Raw genomic sequence first — 22249 nt, 5'->3', positions numbered from 1 at the left:
ACAAAGAATCACTCAACGCACACGACACGCAAGTCACCACCACACACATCACACGTTGCACGCCACACAGAGAAAAGTACACAGAACAATGTACTCAACAAGCAGTGAAGAACCCAATACCACACATGGCACATGCACAACACACACAACACGGACAACACACAGCACACAGAAAATAAACGAGACGCACAGATCACAGACAACACGGCACAAAACACACAAGAACACACAGCGCACACAGCACAGCAAACCAGAATACACACAGGTTCACAAAACAAACACCACAAATCGTTCACTACCATACACTCACAACACAAACAGCACCCCACACACACGCGCGCGACAAACCCAGAAGGCCCAACACATATCAAACACACACAGCACTCAGTAAAAAACACGTGACACACCACCCACGCAGAAAGACATTAAAAAAGGAACAACAGAGCCCACACAACACAACGCCCACAAAACTGCACATCACAATAGCACAAACAACACACACTACATACAACACCCACAATACAACACACATAAAACAACACCCACAACACACATGCAAATCACCCACAACACGCAAAGCCAGTTTACCTACAACCTCCCAACACACAAACAGCACATCACACTACGCGGACCCCACACACACCGGGCACATAACTGCACACAATTCACATGAACCACGGTTCTCAGAGTAATCACAACACACACAGTGAGGCACACAGGCCAAGCATGGCCACACACAGTACACACATAACAAATTACGCTCATTACTCCAAACGCCAACCACACGCACAAATCACAGTCACACATGCAAAACGCACACCACACATACCGAACATACAAACCCACATTGAAGACACACGTATACCACAACAAAAAGAACACCGAATCTAAGCAGCACACATTTCACGCACGACTCCAAACGCACATGAAACCTGCAGCGCACAGAGCCGCACAGAATGCACAAGGCCAAACACACAACATATCCACAAAGCTATCGGTCATAGCCCACGGTATCTCACTCAACTTGCAAAACACACAGACCACCCAACACACAAATACGCAACACACAGGCAAGAATACACGCAACACAAGCACAAATAACAGAGCAGCACATCCCACGACACACACAAGCATCACACACAGAAATTGATATCACAACTCATAACAGTACACAGCACCCTGCATTAACAAAGCAACACACACAGGACAACGCAACCACTACATACCACACGTAAGGCCCCAAACGACACACACTCTAGGAGCCCCCACAACGCGCACAAGAAACACCCACAAACACGTACAGAGAGAACACACAGAACCTCCCAACACGCACACAGCACATCACGGAAAACAACACACAGCGCAAACATCACAGGACGTCAAGGCACACACAGTTCACACAACTCACAGTTCAGTGACAACACACAACAAGCACAGCGAGGCGGCACACTAACAAGCACAACCACACACAGACGACACATCTCACATCACACACATAACTCAAATCCAACGCACACACAGCCTCTCAAACACAGCCAAACACAAATCACAATCACACACGCAAAACAGGCACACCACACACGAAACCACATGAAAAGCACACAACCAACAAAAACCCACATAGCGCCACATTTCACACACTACGCACCACACACACAGTCACGCACAGACACCCCGCACTCATATCCAGCCACGGGCTGCACTACGCAAAGCGCACACGCACGAGACCCAAAATGTAGCAATACAAGTCACAAGGCACACACCAGACACATCAAAGCACACGATTTCTCACAACACACATGAACCACATTCCACAGAGCGCCCACAGCACACCCAATTAGGCACATTTAACAAGCACAACCACGCACAGACAACACATCTCACATCACACACGAAGCAAGCAAACACCCACACATACACTCAAACACAACCACACACAAGTCACAACCACACGCTCAAAGCACACACCACACACAACACATGCCGATTGACATGCAAAAAACACACAAACCACAAAGAGAGCACTGAATTTATGAAACCCTCATTTCACACACTACACATACCACACAAAACACACATAAGTCGTACAGCACACAGAGCCTCCCAGAACACACAGTGCAAAGCGCACAACATATCCACAGTGCATATTAGACACAACACAGTTAGTATCCCACACAACACGTAAAACACACAGATGACACAACGCACACACACAAATTATACTCAAAACAGGTAAGAGTACACACAACGCACAGGCAACTGAGAACACAACACATTGCACGTCACGCAACACACGTGCGGTCGCATCCCTCATTAAACATGAAACCGGAAACCGTTCACAGACTATTGCGACATTCCCAACCACGAACACAACATGCTACACAAATGACGCCGAACATGCCACACACAAAGGCACAATCCAAGCACACAACACCCCACACAGAACCACCCTCAACCGCACAGGTCACACAGCACTCCACAGGGAAATACACGCAGAACACACACTACAAACAACAAAGTACCCAAACTGCACACGTCACATACACAACAGTCACAGCACAGAAGGAACGCAACACACAGTAAAACACACACAACCACATTAACACCGCCCCGCACACTAAACCAGCAGATCACCGACATCACAGCAAAAAGTCACACAATAACACAGCATGCGAAATGTAACACGACACAGAATACACACACAATCACTCAACAGACACAACAAAACACACCCTGCCATATACACAAAAGACAAACGAGGCACCTCACACATAACACCAAACCCAACAAACACAAAACACATCACAGAAAAGACGCACAACAAAAACATTGCGCACACGACACACACATTAAAAGAAACACATCAATGCATTACCACAACACCCGAAGTAGTACACAAATCACAGATCAATGCAGCACACAACACACACAAACATCACACACGAATTACACATCACACCTCATAACACACACAAAACCCTGCATTGACAACACAGCACACGGAGTGAAGTGAAGCAACCACTACGTACCACACATTAAGAAGCCACACACTCAGGGGATAACAAAAAACACAACACCCACTAACACAATGATACGGAGAACACACACAAACTCAAGTCACAAACAACACAACATATGAAACAACACACACCACATACATCACAGGACACAAAGGCACCCATTTCTCACAAATCGCATTTAACCATGTACACACCACTCACACAATGAGGCACACTACACAAGCAGAACCGCATACAGAGAACACATCTCAACTCACACTCACAGCAACCAATTACACACAAAACCTCTCAAACACAGCCAAACACGTATCGCACACGCACACGCAAGACACACACAGCGCATACACAAAACACACAGCCAATAGTAAACGCACATAGCACACATTTCACACACTGCACACCCCACGTACCACCGCACACAGGCACCCCACACACACATATACACACGGGCACGCCTGCACAATGCACTCACCCCCCCCCCCACCCCACACACACACACAAAACTCAAAATGTATATCGACCCAACAGACAGTCGCAGGGCTCACACCAGACACAACAGAGCCCATATTTCTCATAAAACACAGAGACCACATCTGGCAGAGTACATGCAGCAAACACAACGAGGCACACTGAGCAAGCACAACCACACACGCACAACACATTTCGCATCACACACGTAACAACCACACCACACTCAGCCACTCAAACACAACCACACACGAGTCACAATCACATACGCAAAACACACACAACACTCACAAATCCATACTCGAAACACACGAGACCAACAAAGAAGACAAATAGCACACATGGCCCATACAGCACGCTACACACACAACCACGCACGGACACACCACACATACATTCTCACACAGGAGCATAACGCAGAACACACACATAACACAGATGCATGCAAAAACAAAAGTCAAAAGACACACACCACACACCTCAAGGCACATAACTTCTCAGAACACACGCGAGAAACATTGCTCAGGCTACGTATGGCACACACCATGAGGCATACTAGACAAGCACAACCACGCACAGTCAACACATCTCTCATCACGTGCATAACTCAAACCGCCAAGCACCACACACAACCTCTCTAACACAGCAACACACAAATCACAATCCCACACACCAAGCAGGCACAACACATACAAATCCACACACAACCAACAAAAACACACACAACACACCTATGAGGCACTACACACAACACTCAAAACGACAAGCATGCAATACAGAGCACACGCGGACCCACACGCAGACAGCCCGTGTCAAAACACACAGAAGCACACCCACACCAAATACACACTCAGAGCACGTCAGACACAACGCAAAGCTGGCATCACACAGGATGCTCTAAATACACAGAGCCCCCAACGTCTACCCTGTACGTAACACCCAGAAAGCGAATAGACAGCACTCACACAACCCAGAACGCAGGACATAACGCAACAGACAACAGAAAGACCAGACACGTTACACACGAAACAGGACACAGGAAGCCACACAGCAAACACATTTACAAACACCAACGGATAACTCATCAATAAATGACAAAATATACAACACACAAAGAATCACTCAACGCACACGACACGCAAGTCACCACCACACACATCACACGTTGCACGCCACACAGAGAAAAGTACACAGAACAATGTACTCAACAAGCAGTGAAGAACCCAATACCACACATGGCACATGCACAACACACACAACACGGACAACACACAGCACACAGAAAATAAACGAGACGCACAGATCACAGACAACACGGCACAAAACACACAAGAACACACAGCGCACACAGCACAGCAAACCAGAATACACACAGGTTCACAAAACAAACACCACAAATCGTTCACTACCATACACTCACAACACAAACAGCACCCCACACACACGCGCGCGACAAACCCAGAAGGCCCAACACATATCAAACACACACAGCACTCAGTAAAAAACACGTGACACACCACCCACGCAGAAAGACATTAAAAAAGGAACAACAGAGCCCACACAACACAACGCCCACAAAACTGCACATCACAATAGCACAAACAACACACACTACATACAACACCCACAATACAACACACATAAAACAACACCCACAACACACATGCAAATCACCCACAACACGCAAAGCCAGTTTACCTACAACCTCCCAACACACAAACAGCACATCACACTACGCGGACCCCACACACACCGGGCACATAACTGCACACAATTCACATGAACCACGGTTCTCAGAGTAATCACAACACACACAGTGAGGCACACAGGCCAAGCATGGCCACACACAGTACACACATAACAAATTACGCTCATTACTCCAAACGCCAACCACACGCACAAATCACAGTCACACATGCAAAACGCACACCACACATACCGAACATACAAACCCACATTGAAGACACACGTATACCACAACAAAAAGAACACCGAATCTAAGCAGCACACATTTCACGCACGACTCCAAACGCACATGAAACCTGCAGCGCACAGAGCCGCACAGAATGCACAAGGCCAAACACACAACATATCCACAAAGCTATCGGTCATAGCCCACGGTATCTCACTCAACTTGCAAAACACACAGACCACCCAACACACAAATACGCAACACACAGGCAAGAATACACGCAACACAAGCACAAATAACAGAGCAGCACATCCCACGACACACACAAGCATCACACACAGAAATTGATATCACAACTCATAACAGTACACAGCACCCTGCATTAACAAAGCAACACACACAGGACAACGCAACCACTACATACCACACGTAAGGCCCCAAACGACACACACTCTAGGAGCCCCCACAACGCGCACAAGAAACACCCACAAACACGTACAGAGAGAACACACAGAACCTCCCAACACGCACACAGCACATCACGGAAAACAACACACAGCGCAAACATCACAGGACGTCAAGGCACACACAGTTCACACAACTCACAGTTCAGTGACAACACACAACAAGCACAGCGAGGCGGCACACTAACAAGCACAACCACACACAGACGACACATCTCACATCACACACATAACTCAAATCCAACGCACACACAGCCTCTCAAACACAGCCAAACACAAATCACAATCACACACGCAAAACAGGCACACCACACACGAAACCACATGAAAAGCACACAACCAACAAAAACCCACATAGCGCCACATTTCACACACTACGCACCACACACACAGTCACGCACAGACACCCCGCACTCATATCCAGCCACGGGCTGCACTACGCAAAGCGCACACGCACGAGACCCAAAATGTAGCAATACAAGTCACAAGGCACACACCAGACACATCAAAGCACACGATTTCTCACAACACACATGAACCACATTCCACAGAGCGCCCACAGCACACCCAATTAGGCACATTTAACAAGCACAACCACGCACAGACAACACATCTCACATCACACACGAAGCAAGCAAACACCCACACATACACTCAAACACAACCACACACAAGTCACAACCACACACTCAAAGCACACACCACACACAACACATGCCGATTGACATGCAAAAAACACACAAACCACAAAGAGAGCACTGAATTTATGAAACCCTCATTTCACACACTACACATACCACACAAAACACACATAAGTCGTACAGCACACAGAGCCTCCCAGAACACACAGTGCAAAGCGCACAACATATCCACAGTGCATATTAGACACAACACAGTTAGTATCCCACACAACACGTAAAACACACAGATGACACAACGCACACACACAAATTATACTCAAAACAGGTAAGAGTACACACAACGCACAGGCAACTGAGAACACAACACATTGCACGTCACGCAACACACGTGCGGTCGCATCCCTCATTAAACATGAAACCGGAAACCGTTCACAGACTATTGCGACATTCCCAACCACGAACACAACATGCTACACAAATGACGCCGAACATGCCACACACAAAGGCACAATCCAAGCACACAACACCCCACACAGAACCACCCTCAACCGCACAGGTCACACAGCACTCCACAGGGAAATACACGCAGAACACACACTACAAACAACAAAGTACCCAAACTGCACACGTCACATACACAACAGTCACAGCACAGAAGGAACGCAACACACAGTAAAACACACACAACCACATTAACACCGCCCCGCACACTAAACCAGCAGATCACCGACATCACAGCAAAAAGTCACACAATAACACAGCATGCGAAATGTAACACGACACAGAATACACACACAATCACTCAACAGACACAACAAAACACACCCTGCCATATACACAAAAGACAAACGAGGCACCTCACACATAACACCAAACCCAACAAACACAAAACACATCACAGAAAAGACGCACAACAAAAACATTGCGCACACGACACACACATTAAAAGAAACACATCAATGCATTACCACAACACCCGAAGTAGTACACAAATCACAGATCAATGCAGCACACAACACACACAAACATCACACACGAATTACACATCACACCTCATAACACACACAAAACCCTGCATTGACAACACAGCACACGGAGTGAAGTGAAGCAACCACTACGTACCACACATTAAGAAGCCACACACTCAGGGGATAACAAAAAACACAACACCCACTAACACAATGATACGGAGAACACACACAAACTCAAGTCACAAACAACACAACGTATGAAACAACACACACCACATACATCACAGGACACAAAGGCACCCATTTCTCACAAATCGCATTTAACCATGTACACACCACTCACACAATGAGGCACACTACACAAGCAGAACCGCATACAGAGAACACATCTCAACTCACACTCACAGCAACCAATTACACACAAAACCTCTCAAACACAGCCAAACACGTATCGCACACGCACACGCAAGACACACACAGCGCATACACAAAACACACAGCCAATAGTAAACGCACATAGCACACATTTCACACACTGCACACCCCACGTACCACCGCACACAGGCACCCCACACACACATATACACACGGGCACGCCTGCACAATGCACTCACCCCCCCCCCCACCCCCCACACACACACAAAACTCAAAATGTATATCGACCCAACAGACAGTCGCAGGGCTCACACCAGACACAACAGAGCCCATATTTCTCATAAAACACAGAGACCACATCTGGCAGAGTACATGCAGCAAACACAACGAGGCACACTGAGCAAGCACAACCACACACGCACAACACATTTCGCATCACACACGTAACAACCACACCACACTCAGCCACTCAAACACAACCACACACGAGTCACAATCACATACGCAAAACACACACAACACTCACAAATCCATACTCGAAACACACGAGACCAACAAAGAAGACAAATAGCACACATGGCCCATACAGCACGCTACACACACAACCACGCACGGACACACCACACATACATTCTCACACAGGAGCATAACGCAGAACACACACATAACACAGATGCATGCAAAAACAAAAGTCAAAAGACACACACCACACACCTCAAGGCACATAACTTCTCAGAACACACGCGAGAAACATTGCTCAGGCTACGTATGGCACACACCATGAGGCATACTAGACAAGCACAACCACGCACAGTCAACACATCTCTCATCACGTGCATAACTCAAACCGCCAAGCACCACACACAACCTCTCTAACACAGCAACACACAAATCACAATCCCACACACCAAGCAGGCACAACACATACAAATCCACACACAACCAACAAAAACACACACAACACACCTATGAGGCACTACACACAACACTCAAAACGACAAGCATGCAATACAGAGCACACGCGGACCCACACGCAGACAGCCCGTGTCAAAACACACAGAAGCACACCCACACCAAATACACACTCAGAGCACGTCAGACACAACGCAAAGCTGGCATCACACAGGATGCTCTAAATACACAGAGCCCCCAACGTCTACCCTGTACGTAACACCCAGAAAGCGAATAGACAGCACTCACACAACCCAGAACGCAGGACATAACGCAACAGACAACAGAAAGACCAGACACGTTACACACGAAACAGGACACAGGAAGCCACACAGCAAACACATTTACAAACACCAACGGATAACTCATCAATAAATGACAAAATATACAACACACAAAGAATCACTCAACGCACACGACACGCAAGTCACCACCACACACATCACACGTTGCACGCCACACAGAGAAAAGTACACAGAACAATGTACTCAACAAGCAGTGAAGAACCCAATACCACACATGGCACATGCACAACACACACAACACGGACAACACACAGCACACAGAAAATAAACGAGACGCACAGATCACAGACAACACGGCACAAAACACACAAGAACACACAGCGCACACAGCACAGCAAACCAGAATACACACAGGTTCACAAAACAAACACCACAAATCGTTCACTACCATACACTCACAACACAAACAGCACCCCACACACACGCGCGCGACAAACCCAGAAGGCCCAACACATATCAAACACACACAGCACTCAGTAAAAAACACGTGACACACCACCCACGCAGAAAGACATTAAAAAAGGAACAACAGAGCCCACACAACACAACGCCCACAAAACTGCACATCACAATAGCACAAACAACACACACTACATACAACACCCACAATACAACACACATAAAACAACACCCACAACACACATGCAAATCACCCACAACACGCAAAGCCAGTTTACCTACAACCTCCCAACACACAAACAGCACATCACACTACGCGGACCCCACACACACCGGGCACATAACTGCACACAATTCACATGAACCACGGTTCTCAGAGTAATCACAACACACACAGTGAGGCACACAGGCCAAGCATGGCCACACACAGTACACACATAACAAATTACGCTCATTACTCCAAACGCCAACCACACGCACAAATCACAGTCACACATGCAAAACGCACACCACACATACCGAACATACAAACCCACATTGAAGACACACGTATACCACAACAAAAAGAACACCGAATCTAAGCAGCACACATTTCACGCACGACTCCAAACGCACATGAAACCTGCAGCGCACAGAGCCGCACAGAATGCACAAGGCCAAACACACAACATATCCACAAAGCTATCGGTCATAGCCCACGGTATCTCACTCAACTTGCAAAACACACAGACCACCCAACACACAAATACGCAACACACAGGCAAGAATACACGCAACACAAGCACAAATAACAGAGCAGCACATCCCACGACACACACAAGCATCACACACAGAAATTGATATCACAACTCATAACAGTACACAGCACCCTGCATTAACAAAGCAACACACACAGGACAACGCAACCACTACATACCACACGTAAGGCCCCAAACGACACACACTCTAGGAGCCCCCACAACGCGCACAAGAAACACCCACAAACACGTACAGAGAGAACACACAGAACCTCCCAACACGCACACAGCACATCACGGAAAACAACACACAGCGCAAACATCACAGGACGTCAAGGCACACACAGTTCACACAACTCACAGTTCAGTGACAACACACAACAAGCACAGCGAGGCGGCACACTAACAAGCACAACCACACACAGACGACACATCTCACATCACACACATAACTCAAATCCAACGCACACACAGCCTCTCAAACACAGCCAAACACAAATCACAATCACACACGCAAAACAGGCACACCACACACGAAACCACATGAAAAGCACACAACCAACAAAAACCCACATAGCGCCACATTTCACACACTACGCACCACACACACAGTCACGCACAGACACCCCGCACTCATATCCAGCCACGGGCTGCACTACGCAAAGCGCACACGCACGAGACCCAAAATGTAGCAATACAAGTCACAAGGCACACACCAGACACATCAAAGCACACGATTTCTCACAACACACATGAACCACATTCCACAGAGCGCCCACAGCACACCCAATTAGGCACATTTAACAAGCACAACCACGCACAGACAACACATCTCACATCACACACGAAGCAAGCAAACACCCACACATACACTCAAACACAACCACACACAAGTCACAACCACACGCTCAAAGCACACACCACACACAACACATGCCGATTGACATGCAAAAAACACACAAACCACAAAGAGAGCACTGAATTTATGAAACCCTCATTTCACACACTACACATACCACACAAAACACACATAAGTCGTACAGCACACAGAGCCTCCCAGAACACACAGTGCAAAGCGCACAACATATCCACAGTGCATATTAGACACAACACAGTTAGTATCCCACACAACACGTAAAACACACAGATGACACAACGCACACACACAAATTATACTCAAAACAGGTAAGAGTACACACAACGCACAGGCAACTGAGAACACAACACATTGCACGTCACGCAACACACGTGCGGTCGCATCCCTCATTAAACATGAAACCGGAAACCGTTCACAGACTATTGCGACATTCCCAACCACGAACACAACATGCTACACAAATGACGCCGAACATGCCACACACAAAGGCACAATCCAAGCACACAACACCCCACACAGAACCACCCTCAACCGCACAGGTCACACAGCACTCCACAGGGAAATACACGCAGAACACACACTACAAACAACAAAGTACCCAAACTGCACACGTCACATACACAACAGTCACAGCACAGAAGGAACGCAACACACAGTAAAACACACACAACCACATTAACACCGCCCCGCACACTAAACCAGCAGATCACCGACATCACAGCAAAAAGTCACACAATAACACAGCATGCGAAATGTAACACGACACAGAATACACACACAATCACTCAACAGACACAACAAAACACACCCTGCCATATACACAAAAGACAAACGAGGCACCTCACACATAACACCAAACCCAACAAACACAAAACACATCACAGAAAAGACGCACAACAAAAACATTGCGCACACGACACACACATTAAACGAAACACATCAATGCATTACCACAACACCCGAAGTAGTACACAAATCACAGATCAATGCAGCACACAACACACACAAACATCACACACGAATTACACATCACACCTCATAACACACACAAAACCCTGCATTGACAACACAGCACACGGAGTGAAGTGAAGCAACCACTACGTACCACACATTAAGAAGCCACACACTCAGGGGATAACAAAAAACACAACACCCACTAACACAATGATACGGAGAACACACACAAACTCAAGTCACAAACAACACAACATATGAAACAACACACACCACATACATCACAGGACACAAAGGCACCCATTTCTCACAAATCGCATTTAACCATGTACACACCACTCACACAATGAGGCACACTACACAAGCAGAACCGCATACAGAGAACACATCTCAACTCACACTCACAGCAACCAATTACACACAAAACCTCTCAAACACAGCCAAACACGTATCGCACACGCACACGCAAGACACACACAGCGCATACACAAAACACACAGCCAATAGTAAACGCACATAGCACACATTTCACACACTGCACACCCCACGTACCACCGCACACAGGCACCCCACACACACATATACACACGGGCACGCCTGCACAATGCACTCACCCCCCCCCCCACCCCACACACACACACAAAACTCAAAATGTATATCGACCCAACAGACAGTCGCAGGGCTCACACCAGACACAACAGAGCCCATATTTCTCATAAAACACAGAGACCACATCTGGCAGAGTACATGCAGCAAACACAACGAGGCACACTGAGCAAGCACAACCACACACGCACAACACATTTCGCATCACACACGTAACAACCACACCACACTCAGCCACTCAAACACAACCACACACGAGTCACAATCACATACGCAAAACACACACAACACTCACAAATCCATACTCGAAACACACGAGACCAACAAAGAAGACAAATAGCACACATGGCCCATACAGCACGCTACACACACAACCACGCACGGACACACCACACATACATTCTCACACAGGAGCATAACGCAGAACACACACATAACACAGATGCATGCAAAAACAAAAGTCAAAAGACACACACCACACACCTCAAGGCACATAACTTCTCAGAACACACGCGAGAAACATTGCTCAGGCTACGTATGGCACACACCATGAGGCATACTAGACAAGCACAACCACGCACAGTCAACACATCTCTCATCACGTGCATAACTCAAACCGCCAAGCACCACACACAACCTCTCTAACACAGCAACACACAAATCACAATCCCACACACCAAGCAGGCACAACACATACAAATCCACACACAACCAACAAAAACACACACAACACACCTATGAGGCACTACACACAACACTCAAAACGACAAGCATGCAATACAGAGCACACGCGGACCCACACGCAGACAGCCCGTGTCAAAACACACAGAAGCACACCCACACCAAATACACACTCAGAGCACGTCAGACACAACGCAAAGCTGGCATCACACAGGATGCTCTAAATACACAGAGCCCCCAACGTCTACCCTGTACGTAACACCCAGAAAGCGAATAGACAGCACTCACACAACCCAGAACGCAGGACATAACGCAACAGACAACAGAAAGACCAGACACGTTACACACGAAACAGGACACAGGAAGCCACACAGCAAACACATTTACAAACACCAACGGATAACTCATCAATAAATGACAAAATATACAACACACAAAGAATCACTCAACGCACACGACACGCAAGTCACCACCACACACATCACACGTTGCACGCCACACAGAGAAAAGTACACAGAACAATGTACTCAACAAGCAGTGAAGAACCCAATACCACACATGGCACATGCACAACACACACAACACGGACAACACACAGCACACAGAAAATAAACGAGACGCACAGATCACAGACAACACGGCACAAAACACACAAGAACACACAGCGCACACAGCACAGCAAACCAGAATACACACAGGTTCACAAAACAAACACCACAAATCGTTCACTACCATACACTCACAACACAAACAGCACCCCACACACACGCGCGCGACAAACCCAGAAGGCCCAACACATATCAAACACACACAGCACTCAGTAAAAAACACGTGACACACCACCCACGCAGAAAGACATTAAAAAAGGAACAACAGAGCCCACACAACACAACGCCCACAAAACTGCACATCACAATAGCACAAACAACACACACTACATACAACACCCACAATACAACACACATAAAACAACACCCACAACACACATGCAAATCACCCACAACACGCAAAGCCAGTTTACCTACAACCTCCCAACACACAAACAGCACATCACACTACGCGGACCCCACACACACCGGGCACATAACTGCACACAATTCACATGAACCACGGTTCTCAGAGTAATCACAACACACACAGTGAGGCACACAGGCCAAGCATGGCCACACACAGTACACACATAACAAATTACGCTCATTACTCCAAACGCCAACCACACGCACAAATCACAGTCACACATGCAAAACGCACACCACACATACCGAACATACAAACCCACATTGAAGACACACGTATACCACAACAAAAAGAACACCGAATCTAAGCAGCACACATTTCACGCACGACTCCAAACGCACATGAAACCTGCAGCGCACAGAGCCGCACAGAATGCACAAGGCCAAACACACAACATATCCACAAAGCTATCGGTCATAGCCCACGGTATCTCACTCAACTTGCAAAACACACAGACCACCCAACACACAAATACGCAACACACAGGCAAGAATACACGCAACACAAGCACAAATAACAGAGCAGCACATCCCACGACACACACAAGCATCACACACAGAAATTGATATCACAACTCATAACAGTACACAGCACCCTGCATTAACAAAGCAACACACACAGGACAACGCAACCACTACATACCACACGTAAGGCCCCAAACGACACACACTCTAGGAGCCCCCACAACGCGCACAAGAAACACCCACAAACACGTACAGAGAGAACACACAGAACCTCCCAACACGCACACAGCACATCACGGAAAACAACACACAGCGCAAACATCACAGGACGTCAAGGCACACACAGTTCACACAACTCACAGTTCAGTGACAACACACAACAAGCACAGCGAGGCGGCACACTAACAAGCACAACCACACACAGACGACACATCTCACATCACACACATAACTCAAATCCAACGCACACACAGCCTCTCAAACACAGCCAAACACAAATCACAATCACACACGCAAAACAGGCACACCACACACGAAACCACATGAAAAGCACACAACCAACAAAAACCCACATAGCGCCACATTTCACACACTACGCACCACACACACAGTCACGCACAGACACCCCGCACTCATATCCAGCCACGGGCTGCACTACGCAAAGCGCACACGCACGAGACCCAAAATGTAGCAATACAAGTCACAAGGCACACACCAGACACATCAAAGCACACGATTTCTCACAACACACATGAACCACATTCCACAGAGCGCCCACAGCACACCCAATTAGGCACATTTAACAAGCACAACCACGCACAGACAACACATCTCACATCACACACGAAGCAAGCAAACACCCACACATACACTCAAACACAACCACACACAAGTCACAACCACACACTCAAAGCACACACCACACACAACACATGCCGATTGACATGCAAAAAACACACAAACCACAAAGAGAGCACTGAATTTATGAAACCCTCATTTCACACACTACACATACCACACAAAACACACATAAGTCGTACAGCACACAGAGCCTCCCAGAACACACAGTGCAAAGCGCACAACATATCCACAGTGCATATTAGACACAACACAGTTAGTATCCCACACAACACGTAAAACACACAGATGACACAACGCACACACACAAATTATACTCAAAACAGGTAAGAGTACACACAACGCACAGGCAACTGAGAACACAACACATTGCACGTCACGCAACACACGTGCGGTCGCATCCCTCATTAAACATGAAACCGGAAACCGTTCACAGACTATTGCGACATTCCCAACCACGAACACAACATGCTACACAAATGACGCCGAACATGCCACACACAAAGGCACAATCCAAGCACACAACACCCCACACAGAACCACCCTCAACCGCACAGGTCACACAGCACTCCACAGGGAAATACACGCAGAACACACACTACAAACAACAAAGTACCCAAACTGCACACGTCACATACACAACAGTCACAGCACAGAAGGAACGCAACACACAGTAAAACACACACAACCACATTAACACCGCCCCGCACACTAAACCAGCAGATCACCGACATCACAGCAAAAAGTCACACAATAACACAGCATGCGAAATGTAACACGACACAGAATACACACACAATCACTCAACAGACACAACAAAACACACCCTGCCATATACACAAAAGACAAACGAGGCACCTCACACATAACACCAAACCCAACAAACACAAAACACATCACAGAAAAGACGCACAACAAAAACATTGCGCACACGACACACACATTAAACGAAACACATCAATGCATTACCACAACACCCGAAGTAGTACACAAATCACAGATCAATGCAGCACACAACACACACAAACATCACACACGAATTACACATCACACCTCATAACACACACAAAACCCTGCATTGACAACACAGCACACGGAGTGAAGTGAAGCAACCACTACGTACCACACATTAAGAAGCCACACACTCAGGGGATAACAAAAAACACAACACCCACTAACACAATGATACGGAGAACACACACAAACTTAAGTCACAAACAACACAACATATGAAACAACACACACCACATACATCACAGGACACAAAGGCACCCATTTCTCACAAATCGCATTTAACCATGTACACACCACTCACACAATGAGGCACACTACACAAGCAGAACCGCATACAGAGAACACATCTCAACTCACACTCACAGCAACCAATTACACACAAAACCTCTCAAACACAGCCAAACACGTATCGCACACGCACACGCAAGACACACACAGCGCATACACAAAACACACAGCCAATAGTAAATGCACATAGCACACATTTCACACACTGCACACCCCACGTACCACCGCACACAGGCACCCCCCACACACATATACACACGGGCACGCCTGCACAATGCACTCACCCCCCCCCACCCCCCACACACACACAAAACTCAAAATGTATATCGACCCAACAGACAGTCGCAGGGCTCACACCAGACACAACAGAGCCCATATTTCTCATAAAACACAGAGACCACATCTGGCAGAGTACATGCAGCAAACACAACGAGGCACACTGAGCAAGCACAACCACACACGCACAACACATTTCGCATCACACACGTAACAACCACACCACACTCAGCCACTCAAACACAACCACACACGAGTCACAATCACATACGCAAAACACACACAACACTCACAAATCCATACTCGAAACACACGAGACCAACAAAGAAGACAAATAGCACACATGGCCCATACAGCACGCTACACACACAACCACGCACGGACACACCACACATACATTCTCACACAGGAGCATAACGCAGAACACACACATAACACAGATGCATGCAAAAACAAAAGTCAAAAGACACACACCACACACCTCAAGGCACATAACTTCTCAGAACACACGCGAGAAACATTGCTCAGGCTACGTATGGCACACACCATGAGGCATACTAGACAAGCACAACCACGCACAGTCAACACATCTCTCATCACGTGCATAACTCAAACCGCCAAGCACCACACACAACCTCTCTAACACAGCAACACACAAATCACAATCCCACACACCAAGCAGGCACAACACATACAAATCCACACACAACCAACAAAAACACACACAACACACCTATGAGGCACTACACACAACACTCAAAACGACAAGCATGCAATACAGAGCACACGCGGACCCACACGCAGACAGCCCGTGTCAAAACACACAGAAGCACACCCACACCAAATACACACTCAGAGCACGTCAGACACAACGCAAAGCTGGCATCACACAGGATGCTCTAAATACACAGAGCCCCCAACGTCTACCCTGTACGTAACACCCAGAAAGCGAATAGACAGCACTCACACAACCCAGAACGCAGGACATAACGCAACAGACAACAGAAAGACCAGACACGTTACACACGAAACAGGACACAGGAAGCCACACAGCAAACACATTTACAAACACCAACGGATAACTCATCAATAAATGACAAAATATACAACACACAAAGAATCACTCAACGCACACGACACGCAAGTCACCACCACACACATCACACGTTGCACGCCACACAGAGAAAAGTACACAGAACAATGTACTCAACAAGCAGTGAAGAACCCAATACCACACATGGCACATGCACAACACACACAACACGGACAACACACAGCACACAGAAAATAAACGAGACGCACAGATCACAGACAACACGGCACAAAACACACAAGAACACACAGCGCACACAGCACAGCAAACCAGAATACACACAGGTTCACAAAACAAACACCACAAATCGTTCACTACCATACACTCACAACACAAACAGCACCCCACACACATGCGCGCGACAAACCCAGAAGGCCCAACACATATCAAACACACACAGCACTCAGTAAAAAACACGTAACACACCACCCACGCAGAAAGACATTAAAAAAGGAACAACAGAGCCCACACAACACAACGCCCACAAAACTGCACATCACAATAGCATAAACAACACACACTACATACAACACCCACAATACAACACACATAAAACAACACCCACAACACACATGCAAATCACCCACAACACGCAAAGCCAGTTTACCTACAACCTCCCAACACACAAACAGCACATCACACTACGCGGACCCCACACACACCGGGCACATAACTGCACACAATTCACATGAACCACGGTTCTCAGAGTAATCACAACACACACAGTGAGGCACACAGGCCAAGCATGGCCACACACAGTACACACATAACAAATTACGCTCATTACTCCAAACGCCAACCACACGCACAAATCACAGTCACACATGCAAAACGCACACCACACATACCGAACATACAAACCCACATTGAAGACACACGTATACCACAACAAAAAGAACACCGAATCTAAGCAGCACACATTTCACGCACGACTCCAAACGCACATGAAACCTGCAGCGCACAGAGCCGCACAGAATGCACAAGGCCAAACACACAACATATCCACAAAGCTATCGGTCATAGCCCACGGTATCTCACTCAACTTGCAAAACACACAGACCACCCAACACACAAATACGCAACACACAGGCAAGAATACACGCAACACAAGCACAAATAACAGAGCAGCACATCCCACGACACACACAAGCATCACACACAGAAATTGATATCACAACTCATAACAGTACACAGCACCCTGCATTAACAAAGCAACACACACAGGACAACGCAACCACTACATACCACACGTAAGGCCCCAAACGACACACACTCTAGGAGCCCCCACAACGCGCACAAGAAACACCCACAAACACGTACAGAGAGAACACACAGAACCTCCCAACACGCACACAGCACATCACGGAAAACAACACACAGCGCAAACATCACAGGACGTCAAGGCACACACAGTTCACACAACTCACAGTTCAGTGACAACACACAACAAGCACAGCGAGGCGGCACACTAACAAGCACAACCACACACAGACGACACATCTCACATCACACACATAACTCAAATCCAACGCACACACAGCCTCTCAAACACAGCCAAACACAAATCACAATCACACACGCAAAACAGGCACACCACACACGAAACCACATGAAAAGCACACAACCAACAAAAACCCACATAGCGCCACATTTCACACACTACGCACCACACACACAGTCACGCACAGACACCCCGCACTCATATCCAGCCACGGGCTGCACTACGCAAAGCGCACACGCACGAGACCCAAAATGTAGCAATACAAGTCACAAGGCACACACCAGACACATCAAAGCACACGATTTCTCACAACACACATGAACCACATTCCACAGAGCGCCCACAGCACACCCAATTAGGCACATTTAACAAGCACAACCACGCACAGACAACACATCTCACATCACACACGAAGCAAGCAAACACCCACACATACACTCAAACATAACCACACACAAGTCACAACCACACGCTCAAAGCACACACCACACACAACACATGCCGATTGACATGCAAAAAACACACAAACCACAAAGAGAGCACTGAATTTATGAAACCCTCATTTCACACACTACACATACCACACAAAACACACATAAGTCGTACAGCACACAGAGCCTCCCAGAACACACAGTGCAAAGCGCACAACATATCCACAGTGCATATTAGACACAACACAGTTAGTATCCCACACAACACGTAAAACACACAGATGACACAACGCACACACACAAATTATACTCAAAACAGGTAAGAGTACACACAACGCACAGGCAACTGAGAACACAACACATTGCACGTCACGCAACACACGTGCGGTCGCATCCCTCATTAAACATGAAACCGGAAACCGTTCACAGACTATTGCGACATTCCCAACCACGAACACAACATGCTACACAAATGACGCCGAACATGCCACACACAAAGGCACAATCCAAGCACACAACACCCCACACAGAACCACCCTCAACCGCACAGGTCACACAGCACTCCACAGGGAAATACACGCAGAACACACACTACAAACAACAAAGTACCCAAACTGCACACGTCACATACACAACAGTCACAGCACAGAAGGAACGCAACACACAGTAAAACACACACAACCACATTAACACCGCCCCGCACACTAAACCAGCAGATCACCGACATCACAGCAAAAAGTCACACAATAACACAGCATGCGAAATGTAACACGACACAGAATACACACACAATCACTCAACAGACACAACAAAACACACCCTGCCATATACACAAAAGACAAACGAGGCACCTCACACATAACACCAAACCCAACAAACACAAAACACATCACAGAAAAGACGCACAACAAAAACATTGCGCACACGACACACACATTAAAAGAAACACATCAATGCATTACCACAACACCCGAAGTAGTACACAAATCACAGATCAATGCAGCACACAACACACACAAACATCACACACGAATTACACATCACACCTCATAACACACACAAAACCCTGCATTGACAACACAGCACACGGAGTGAAGTGAAGCAACCACTACGTACCACACATTAAGAAGCCACACACTCAGGGGATAACAAAAAACACAACACCCACTAACACAATGATACGGAGAACACACACAAACTCAAGTCACAAACAACACAACATATGAAACAACACACACCACATACATCACAGGACACAAAGGCACCCATTTCTCACAAATCGCATTTAACCATGTACACACCACTCACAATGAGGCACACTACACAAGCAGAACCGCATACAGAGAACACATCTCAACTCACACTCACAGCAACCAATTACACACAAAACCTCTCAAACACAGCCAAACACGTATCGCACACGCACACGCAAGACACACACAGCGCATACACAAAACACACAGCCAATAGTAAACGCACATAGCACACATTTCACACACTGCACACCCCACGTACCACCGCACACAGGCACCCCACACACACATATACACACGGGCACGCCTGCACAATGCACTCACCCCCCCCCACCCCCCCCACACACACAAAACTCAAAATGTATATCGACCCAACAGACAGTCGCAGGGCTCACACCAGACACAACAGAGCCCATATTTCTCATAAAACACAGAGACCACATCTGGCAGAGTACATGCAGCAAACACAACGAGGCACACTGAGCAAGCACAACCACACACGCACAACACATTTCGCATCACACACGTAACAACCACACCACACTCAGCCACTCAAACACAACCACACACGAGTCACAATCACATACGCAAAACACACACAACACTCACAAATCCATACTCGAAACACACGAGACCAACAAAGAAGACAAATAGCACACATGGCCCATACAGCACGCTACACACACAACCACG

Source organism: Manis pentadactyla, chromosome 6 (assembly GCF_030020395.1).
Source record: "Manis pentadactyla isolate mManPen7 chromosome 6, mManPen7.hap1, whole genome shotgun sequence".
Taxonomy (NCBI): domain Eukaryota; kingdom Metazoa; phylum Chordata; class Mammalia; order Pholidota; family Manidae; genus Manis; species Manis pentadactyla.
The sequence above is the reverse complement of the archived record's forward strand: the minus strand, read 5'-3'. Positions refer to the sequence as shown.